At 34.1% G+C, this 10055-nt stretch overlaps 1 protein-coding gene across 16 annotated transcripts in view; it reads left to right on the top strand.

The window, feature by feature from the left end:
- Positions 1–10055, top strand: part of LOC307192094 (uncharacterized protein) — an 868937-nt gene that overhangs the window by 167322 nt on the left and 691560 nt on the right. The gene's annotated exons all lie outside the window — the stretch shown is intronic.

Here is a 10055-nt window from a genome sequence, read left to right as displayed (position 1 = left end):
GTTGCCCAGTCCGCATATTGACATGCCTCATTAAACCTGGATGCGGGCCATTAATGAACATTGTTAGCATTTCTCTTAAACTTTTTTGCCTCTAATAAACAGTCAGTGTTCCATGAAGGAGCACTGCCATCCTTGTGATATGATATTTATTATCTTATGGGGGAAGGGGACTCTGCAAATGGAAACTAGTTGCGGAGGGAGAGATATACAGTTAGATCAGTGGAGAATATCGCTGATCAGCGGGAACCTTTCTCTGTCAGGAGCATCCTAACCATTAACCGAGTGACCTCTTCTGTCCAAAAGAAGACAAGCAGGATAAACATGAACACCCCAGAAGTACCCACACCACAGCAGGCTTCTCAAGGTTGCATCATTGCCAACACTTCTCTCTAGCCCTCTCCTACCCCCAGGTGGTGCTATGTGCCATGACAAAGATAATTTTGCCCTGGGTCTTCAATCCATTATGTCCAGCTAACTTCAACGTGCATTTTTATTCAGAGATAATTATGTGTTGATCAGAGAAGTCAGCAGCTGTCACCCATATAGCAGGCACACCTGCAGTGTGACATAGGTGGTAACGATGGCATGCTCTTGAGCTGTCATGACACGGACAGGGACTTTATTATGTATATGTCATCATTTCTCTTAAGAAAATTATACTTTCCCACACAATGATAATAATGAACCTTTAGAACAATCCCGTAAACCTCATTTGCAGTTTTTTTCTTGACCTTCATTAAATACATTCTAAATATGTAGAAACACCTATAAATATACAGTGTGCTTTGAGTCTCTATAAATAAGTTTGTATCTGTAACCAAGTATGAGATATCAAATTGGAAACTAAAAATGTCTTGAATGCGATTTGAATTAAAAACTAAAAATGTCTTAAATGAAAAATAATTTAGCCACTTTGGCATTTTTAACTTTTCCACAATTATAAGAACATAAATATTTATACATTTGGAGGTATTTGTTGAACTGTTATATGAGTCTTACCAAAATGGACTTTACTGGATTAACTAGTGTCAAGTTATCATGTATATTCTATAATTAAATTTACGTGATAAAACTAAAGAGAAAATCTTCATGTAGACGATGTTGACTTCTAAACCTTTATGCATATAAGATTTAAATACAAATTTCCTATTAAGTCATTGTAATAACTGAGTTGACATGCATATGACGCTGAGGCATATAGAAAACAGAGGCAATTTTAAAATTTTAGTTGCAAACCTTGTTCATAACTATAGAATTAAAGTATATGTTTTAGAAAGATGATATGAAATTGACCTGAGCTAAATTTTGGATAAGGTGATTCGTTACATTACAAACCTATAAAAGAATGGCTAAGGGATAATTTTTAAAATGCTGTTCTTTCGACTCCATAATCCATTACCCTTACAGACCTGTAGAGTTTGGAGGAGTACGTGGCATAGAGCATCCACGATCCTGGGCAATTTAGGGTCCTTAACATTTAATAGTTGGCCTAAGATTACCTCTGTATTTATTTCTTGTGCGTCCTTTTAATAGAAACAAGGGTCTCCCTCCTCTCCTTTTAGTTAGGAAATGTAATCTGTAGCAACTTCCAGGATTCGCCGAGCCCTGTCCCTTTCTCCCCTAGTCTGACTAAAACAGAAATTTATTTATTGAACAGTTATTATTTCCTAGATATCATAACAAGCCTTCTTTGCATTATTTCACTTAATCTTCAATCAAATCTATGAATTAGGTACTATTGTTATCCTCACTTGAGAGAGTATACTGAGGAACAGAGAAGTTAAGTAATTCTCCCAAGGTCAACAGAGCTCTCAGCAGAGGCAGGATTTGTACCCAGGGAAGATGTCTCCAATGACCATATTCTTAACCAGTATTTGACACGGCCTCTCAAATGACTGACATTTCTGTCTTTAAAATGGCAAGCCAGTTTGATTCATTTATTTCCACAGCATTAATTTTTTTATTGGAGTATAGTTGCTTTACAACGTTGTGTTTCTGCTGTACAATGAAGTGAATCAGCTCTATGTATACATATGAAGTTCACTGTTTTGCATAAGGCTCGCAAATAAAGAAAAACTGTTTTGACATAGTGAAAGAATTATGGAAAGTGTAGACTTAATTAGACTATGTTCTGTAACTTTCAATATTGGGGGTTATTCTGCATTTTGGTACATAAAAATGCAAGGTAAAAAGATTAAATTTATTTTTTATTTGAATGTATTCTGTTTTAGAAATAGAAATATATGTCCTTTGTCTCTCTTTTAAAAATATAGGTCTAATTTCTTTGATCTAGTAATTTTTGATCCATTATTTACAAAAAGAAGGTGATATATTTTCATATGATATGGTTCACTTTTTTTTAGTCTGATGTCTAATTTAACCTCAAAGCCATTCTGCCTTTTGGTTTCTGCTGAGTTTTTCCAAAGGTTTCAAGAGCAGTGACTTTATCTTTGATGTGGACATCTATCTGTTATATGGAACAGGGCTAAGATCTCCAACTCATGTAACCTGCTAGTTTGATAGTTGGAATAGTTGCTTGTGAAACTAGTAAACTCTGTCTTTTCCACATTTGATCATATTTTTTGTGGGTCAACTAAAGCCAATAAATAGTTTTATAGTTGAATGAAAAAAGAAATGTTTAAGAATTTCTTTGGCTAGATTTTGTTTTTTGGCAAGGGAAGGCTATGCGACTTTAATTGCCCTCAGTATGGATCTGTCAGCATAAACCTTGAAGTATTATTTTGGAAATTCTTGGGCTTGTTAATCATTTTAATTAAAATTAAGCTTAAAATTGTCTGCTTCTTCTCTTCCCCCCCACTGTTCCAGCAGTGTGGGAATAGAAAGAGAGGTGTGAGATGTGGCTAGCCAGGTAAACACAAGCTAGTGTTAAATTTTATAAAGGGGAAGGATTATATTCCCTGCTGGTGTTCTTTTCCCTTGTCTATATGTTACGAAAGTGAGAGATAAACTCTGGTTGGCAACCAGAGTAGTCTCTTGATGTGAGGATAGATGGAACTGTAGCAGAAGCGATGATCAGGTCTGCAAATAGAGAGAAACATAACTGGCTGAGTTAATGATATACTCACCAATGGCCTAGGAGTTTTATGGTGTCATGTCTTACAATTAGATCTTTAAACTATTTTGAGTTTATTTTGGTATATGGTGTGAGGGAATGTTCTAATTTCATTGTTTTACATGTAGCTGTCCAGATTTCTCAGCACCACTTGTTGAAGAGACTGTCTGTTCTCCATAGTATATTTTTTGTCATATACTATGTCTCCTTTGTCATAGATTAATTGACCATAGGTGAATGGGTTTCTTCCCAGGCTCTCTATTCTGTTCCATTGAGCAATGTGTCTGTTTTTTGGACCAATACCATGATGTTTTGATTACTGTAGTGAAGTCTGGGTGGGTTATACCTCTAGCTTTGTTCTTTTTTTTCAGGATTGCCTTGGCAATTTGCAGTCTTTTGTAGTTCCATATAACCATAAATCTCCTAGAAGAGAACATAGGTGAAACACTCTTTGACGTAAATCATAGCAATATTTTCTTAGATCGGTCTCCCAAGGAAAAATTAATAAAAGCAAAAATAAACAAATGGGGCCTATTTAAATTTTAAAGCTTTTGCACAGCAAATGAAAACCATCAGCAAAATGAAAAGACAACCTATAGAATGGGAGAAACTTTTTGCAAATGATGCAACTGATGAGGGGTTAATATCGAGACTACAGAAAAAGCTCGTACAGCTCAATATCAAAAAAACAAGTAATCCAATCAAAAAATGGGCAGAAGACTTGAATAGACATTTTTCTAAAGGAGACATACAGATGGCTAACAGGCACATGAAAAGATGCTCAACAACAACTGATTATTAGAGAAATGCAAATAAGATCCACAATGAGATATCACCTCTCACTGGTCAGAATGGCTATTTTCAAAATGTATACAAATAATAAATGCTAGAGGCGGTGTGGAGAAAAGGGAACCCTCCTACACTGTTGGCGGGAGTGTAAAATTGGTGCAGCCACTATGGAAAACAGTTTGGAGGTTCCTTAGAAAACTGAAAATAGAACTACCATATGATACTGCAGTTCTACTCCTGGGTATATATCTGGAAAAAACGAAGACATTAACTCAAAAATATACATGCACCCCAGTGTTCATAGCAGCACTGTTTACAATAGCCAAGACATGGGGGCAACCTAAGTGCCCATCAACAGACGATTTTATGACTGGAATATTACTCAGCCACAAAAAGAATGAAATATTTCCATTTGCATCAATGTGGATGAATCTAGAGAATATTATGCTCAGTGAGATAAGTCAGACAGAAAAAGACAAATACTATATGATATCACTTATATGTGGACTCTGAAAAATAATACAAATGAATCTATATAGAAAACAAAATCAGACTCAGACATAGAAAACAAACATATGGTTACCAAAGGGGAGAGAGAGAGGGGAGGGAAAAATTAGGGGTATGGAATTAACAGATACAGACGACTGTACATGAAATAGATAAGCAACAAGGATTTACTGTATAGCACAGGAAATTATACCCAATATCTTATAATAACTTATAATGGAATACAGTCTGCAAAAAACGGAATCACTGTGCTGTATACCTAAAACTAACACAATATTGTAAATCAATTATACTTAAAGTTTGAAAAAGTATACAGAGAAATAAAAGGAAATGACCTAGGAGTTTGGCTTACCTTGCTGCAAGCTGCAGTACTCAGACCAAAATAGTTAGAAAGAGGTACATTTTACATCATGCTTATTCTTTTAGGAGAAGTATTTCTCCTCTCTCCTTCAGTGAGATATCTTAATGATTCACATTCATTCATTCAGAAATGTTTTACTGAATGCCTGTAAGTATGAGGCAATGTTCTAGGACGGGGGGGATACATCAATAAAAGAGGTAAAAAAAAAAACTCCTGTCTGCAACGTTGACCAAAAAATAATTCAGAATTCTTCAAGTAAGAAAATTGTTTATTTGGAGTCTTAAGAATTAGAATCTGGAAGACAGGTTTGTTCTTCCCCAGCAAGAGTGTTCTGGGGAGAAGGAGTCAGGGGCTTAAAAAGGCAAAAGCCATGAAGTTGTGCTCTGACACAAGAAAAGAAATATTTGTCTTAAGGGATGGTTATCATGAGTTATTTTAGATTAAGTGTTCCATAAGTATCTTGAGTTTCTGGCAGATGTTCTGGATACTCTCTTTAAGTACAATAAGTAGTGAAAAGGTCAGATCCCATCCAGGCTGAGACATGCATAAGTTACACTTAATCATTGGCCTCCCAGCTCCATTTTAGAGAGCTCTCTTAGCAATACTGACTCCTTTTGATTTTCCTTTCCCATCAGAAAATATACCAACGTGTAGCAACGTGCTGTTCTTAAAATTGAGTCGTTGGTTTTCCATCTCCCTTGCAGAAGTGCTAATGCCATGCCCCTCTTATCTCAAACAGAACTGGAGATCATCATGCCTGAAACAGGCAGCACAGATTCTTATTTGGGTTCTAGAAGCCGTAATGTCAATACTAGGTAACGAATCCAGCACGTTTTTCTTTCTGCAAGTATTGGGTTGGCCAAAAAGTTCGTTCAGGTTTTCCGTAAGACATTATGGAAAAACCCAAACGAACTTTTTGGCCAACCCAATACTATGTTGGAGAAGGACTGCATTGTCAATCTGTTCAGTGTGTTACTGTGTTGCACAAGTCCCTAAACAACATTCACAGATTGGCAATGGTTTATGAATTTATATTTTCCTTCAGAGGTTAATTTAGCTGGCAGAGTTAAAGACATTTGAGACTAATTTTGCATAATTTTTGTTTTCTTATAGCATATTGAGCAGAAAGTTTCAGTGAAGCAGAGTAAAAATGTTAACAAACATATTATGTCCATTGCTTTCCCGTTATTCATTTATATTACATATACATGAAAGAAGCACATTCTGCCCTACTGTACTAGCTGGCTTAGAGTTTAGTTATTTACTGGTTTTTCTCACTTTATATGATTAATAATTTGTATAAAATCGCTGTTCTAGGACATCTTAATTATTATTAATATAATAACACATTTTATTTAACACGTGTATTTTTGAAACACACTCTGTCCCATTATTTATATAAGCCCGTGTTGCATTATTATTTCATCTATGGTTTCTCATAGTTCCCACACATGGTGCTGCCAATTTTACACTTCTTATAATGTTTAAACTTTTGATTCAATAAATAAGAATTCAAAAACATTAAAAGTAACTGGTTAAGCATATAAAAAATTCTTGCAAACATACGTGTATACTCTATTATGGTCCAAATAGATGACTCATATGGTTCAATGCAGAGAAGTTAAACGTTTTATGATGTCACTACCTGCCAGTCATATTTTGTATAAAATTTATAAATTAATTGGATTTTCTTGACATAACAACTGGGTGTTTGCTTATTTATTAACTGGAGCAATTACATAACAATAAAAGTTGAACTCTATAAATTGGTAGTAATGATAGGAGGTAAAAATAATACAAAAACAATAGATCCTTATATATGTAGAATGCTTTGAAATCCATACAGTTTTTTCTATCGTGTTCTTATAGAAATGCTTTCTGATTGTTAAGATTGGAGTTTTTAATCACAAACTTGTCTCTGTGGAGAGTGGAACATTTTGAGACCTAGCTCTCCCCAGGAATGAAGATAATATGAAGCCGTTTATAAAAACTTGTCACATTTCGGCATCCGTTTGACCATCTCTCTTTGTAACCAAAAAGCTAGAAGAGGGAATTTCCATCATTACGTATAATTTATTTCTGCACAGTTATAGTAAACTACCCATAATTCACTTTATGGTATGGGTTGAATTCTTTTATTTTTTCTCTACCAAGAATTTCAGACATTATTAAAGAGAAGTATCTGAATCAAATGGATCAAAATAACATTACCATAAAAATTGTAATGCCAAGAAAAAAATAGTGAACAACCCCCCTCACAAAATGGCACTTTCCTAATATGACATATTTTTCATAAGTAAATGGAAAGAACAGCCAAGATCCGTGTTTGCAAGATGGAGTTGAATATGAAGTTTTGAATCAACATTTAAAAATGATAGTTGAAATAGAAGTCAGCATTTCTGAACTGAAAGGTTTTCTTTTTTTGAACCATTATTCTCATCATATTAAAGTTTGGAAAATTGAGAACCAGAAAATTAGAATATAATAGTGAAGAAGTTGCACGCATAACTAACATATAAAGGCAGGAAAAAAATCTGAAAAGAAGAATGAGGGAAAGTGTTAGAATAGTGAAGATAAATGCACGACAGCAAGTAAGAAGTTGTGAAAACATGATTGCACCCTCTCTTCCAAACTCCTCATAGTCCCTGTGTAAAAGATCCTTTCAAAATTTTATTTTCAGATCTTTTCCATCTATTTCCTTCTTATTTAACATCTGATTAACAACATGTGGGAACATAAATGCCTCTACATGTATCCTTTAGCAGAAGGTTGAAAAATTATGGATGTAGAATATAGAATACAGATGGTCCCCAAGTTAACCATGGTTCGACTTATGATTTTTTGACTTGATGATGGTGTGAAAGCAATACAAAATCAGTAGAAACAGTTTTTCAGATTTTGAATCTTTTCTAGGGCTAGTGGAATGTGGTATGATACAAGATATTCAAACTTTATTATAAAATAGGCATTGTTAGGTGAATTTGCCCAACTGTTGGCTAACTTACTTGTTCTGAGCATGTTAAAGGTAGGCTAAGCTAAGCTATGATGTTTGGTAGGTTGGGTGTATTAAATGCATTTGGGACTTCACAGTATTTTCGAATTAGGATGGGTTTATTGGGATGTAACTTCATTGTAAGTCAAGGAAGATCTGTATACTTTTAAAGAAGGATTCAGGAATTCAGTTGTTTGTAGTTAGTTCATATCACATTTGTACCATTGAATCTCGTATGATTTTGCAAAACTAATAGCTGCTTACATAGACTGGACACATAGTCAAGGAGTAAAAATATCTAAAGTGAATGTATTGAATCAATGTAAATATCCCAGGTTACACTGATTCACTTCTTTCCCTATTTTAAGTAACAGTATTTGTTACAATGCCTTAATATTTATGTCAAGATGCAAGACACATGATTGAGGTGTATACATAATATTCATTGCACATTATTTCTTATACTATGAGCAGCCTGCAGCAAAATTGAAATTCAAGTGTTTCCATATATATATCCATTCATAAAAATTAAGATACTCTCAGTATAAGCCACATTATATTCCCAGTGAAAGTTTATAAGACATACTACTTACAATAAAATTTGACAAAAAGATTTAAGTCTACCAAAAACATGAATGCTGTTGTTTTCAGGAAGGTGTAAGTGGCTGGGAGCCAGCTGTAGCAGTTCATGCCAGAAAATCTGTACGCCAGAGCCTTATAGAGAATGATTAGTTAACATCATTTTAATGATGAATTAATGAGCAGTAAAAGCATTCTAATTCCAATATGTACAAAACCTTCTACTTGAAGACACAGGACCAGGGAGAACAGATCCATGACCTTTGTGATACTGGCAAAGGTTGGGTTCACTACAGTTAACGTCCCATCTGTCTTTCAAGGTTAACTACACATGCCATGCTGGGAAATGAAACAATTACTAACGAATTTTATAGGGATATTCTGTCAAATTTAAAAGGCAATCAGAAGTCTAAATGAAAATTATGCCTGAGGAAAGCATATAAAAGGAGAGAAACTAGGAAGGTGTGTGTAGGTACATCTATGTACGTGTGTATTTCCTGAAAAAGACACCTTCAGAAAAAGGCAGCATAAACTTTTAAAGGACACAAATGAAAACCCTTACATGGAATGAAGGGAATACCCAGCTTATGGGAATGGAAGTGTATTCAGGAAGGACAGCATCTAATCATCTGGGCAACACTAGCACAGCATGGGTAGATGATTCATTATTCTGTAATTAACTTTTAATTAACTTTACTCTGCTTTACTTATTTTAGAAAATTAAATAAACTTCATTTTATTGCTCATGCTAAACCAATGAGCAGAAGCTAGAGTTCTGCTCTAATTAAAATAAGCAGTTGAGCAAAATTGTGTGTAAAGCATAATGAAGAACTGTTTCTGTCCAATTGATATATTTCATATGTTCTGAAACACTTTGATAGGTTTTGCAAGAATTCTATTAGTTAGGCACTCAAGTCTTATTAAAATATGTGATTTAAGATATAATATTATAGGCCAGTCTTCAGTATGGGACACATAATTAATTTAAACTTGTTAAGTAACATTTCGAATTTGATGATTGAGAGAGAGAGAGAGGAGAGAAGAAGGAAGAAGGGAGGGAGAGGGAAATAATTCAAAATTATGCTATTTCATCAGTCATCAAAGCTGTGTATATGTATATGTGTAGTATTCATATATAAGTAGGAGCCTAGAAGCCAAAAGGAGAAGTTATAGAGTTAACATAGTAATATTACATATTTTGCATCTGTTTTTTAGAGTTTAGCTGTTTTACTCATTTTTAAACATTTGCTACATGTTTTGATGTTAAGCCTAAGACAGTGAAATTCAATAATCAAGTGATGTTCTAATAGTTCTAATCATGTGCTACAAAAGAATATTTGATAGAAGAATAAATTACATTTAATTTGGCGAACTTGACCTTTAATGTTCTTAACATAAAAGTCAAATGAGTTTACTTGAACACCTAAATTATGAAGATATTTTCTGTTTTGTTTATAACTCCTAATGTATATAAAAACATCTACATAACTCTAATGTATCATTTACTGAAATCCTTTATTTCACCAATTAAGAACTTCTGGGTTCCTTGCTGACAGTCACCTGCATCTCCATTCCATAATAGTAACCCAATGACCACTCAATTCTGATTTCAGATTCTAAATTCTATAATTTGGAATTTCTGAAATCTTCTTTCTGACTATCAGCTCTGATTTCCACCTTCTCTAATTTTTAATTTCTTCTGAATCTACTTTTTCCTTATCATGTGCTCTTATTAAATATTGTGTTCTCTAAGG

Source organism: Stenella coeruleoalba, assembly GCF_951394435.1.
Source record: "Stenella coeruleoalba genome assembly, chromosome: 9".
In the NCBI taxonomy this organism is placed as follows: domain Eukaryota; kingdom Metazoa; phylum Chordata; class Mammalia; order Artiodactyla; family Delphinidae; genus Stenella; species Stenella coeruleoalba.
This window is presented reverse-complemented; position numbering and strand designations above follow the sequence as displayed.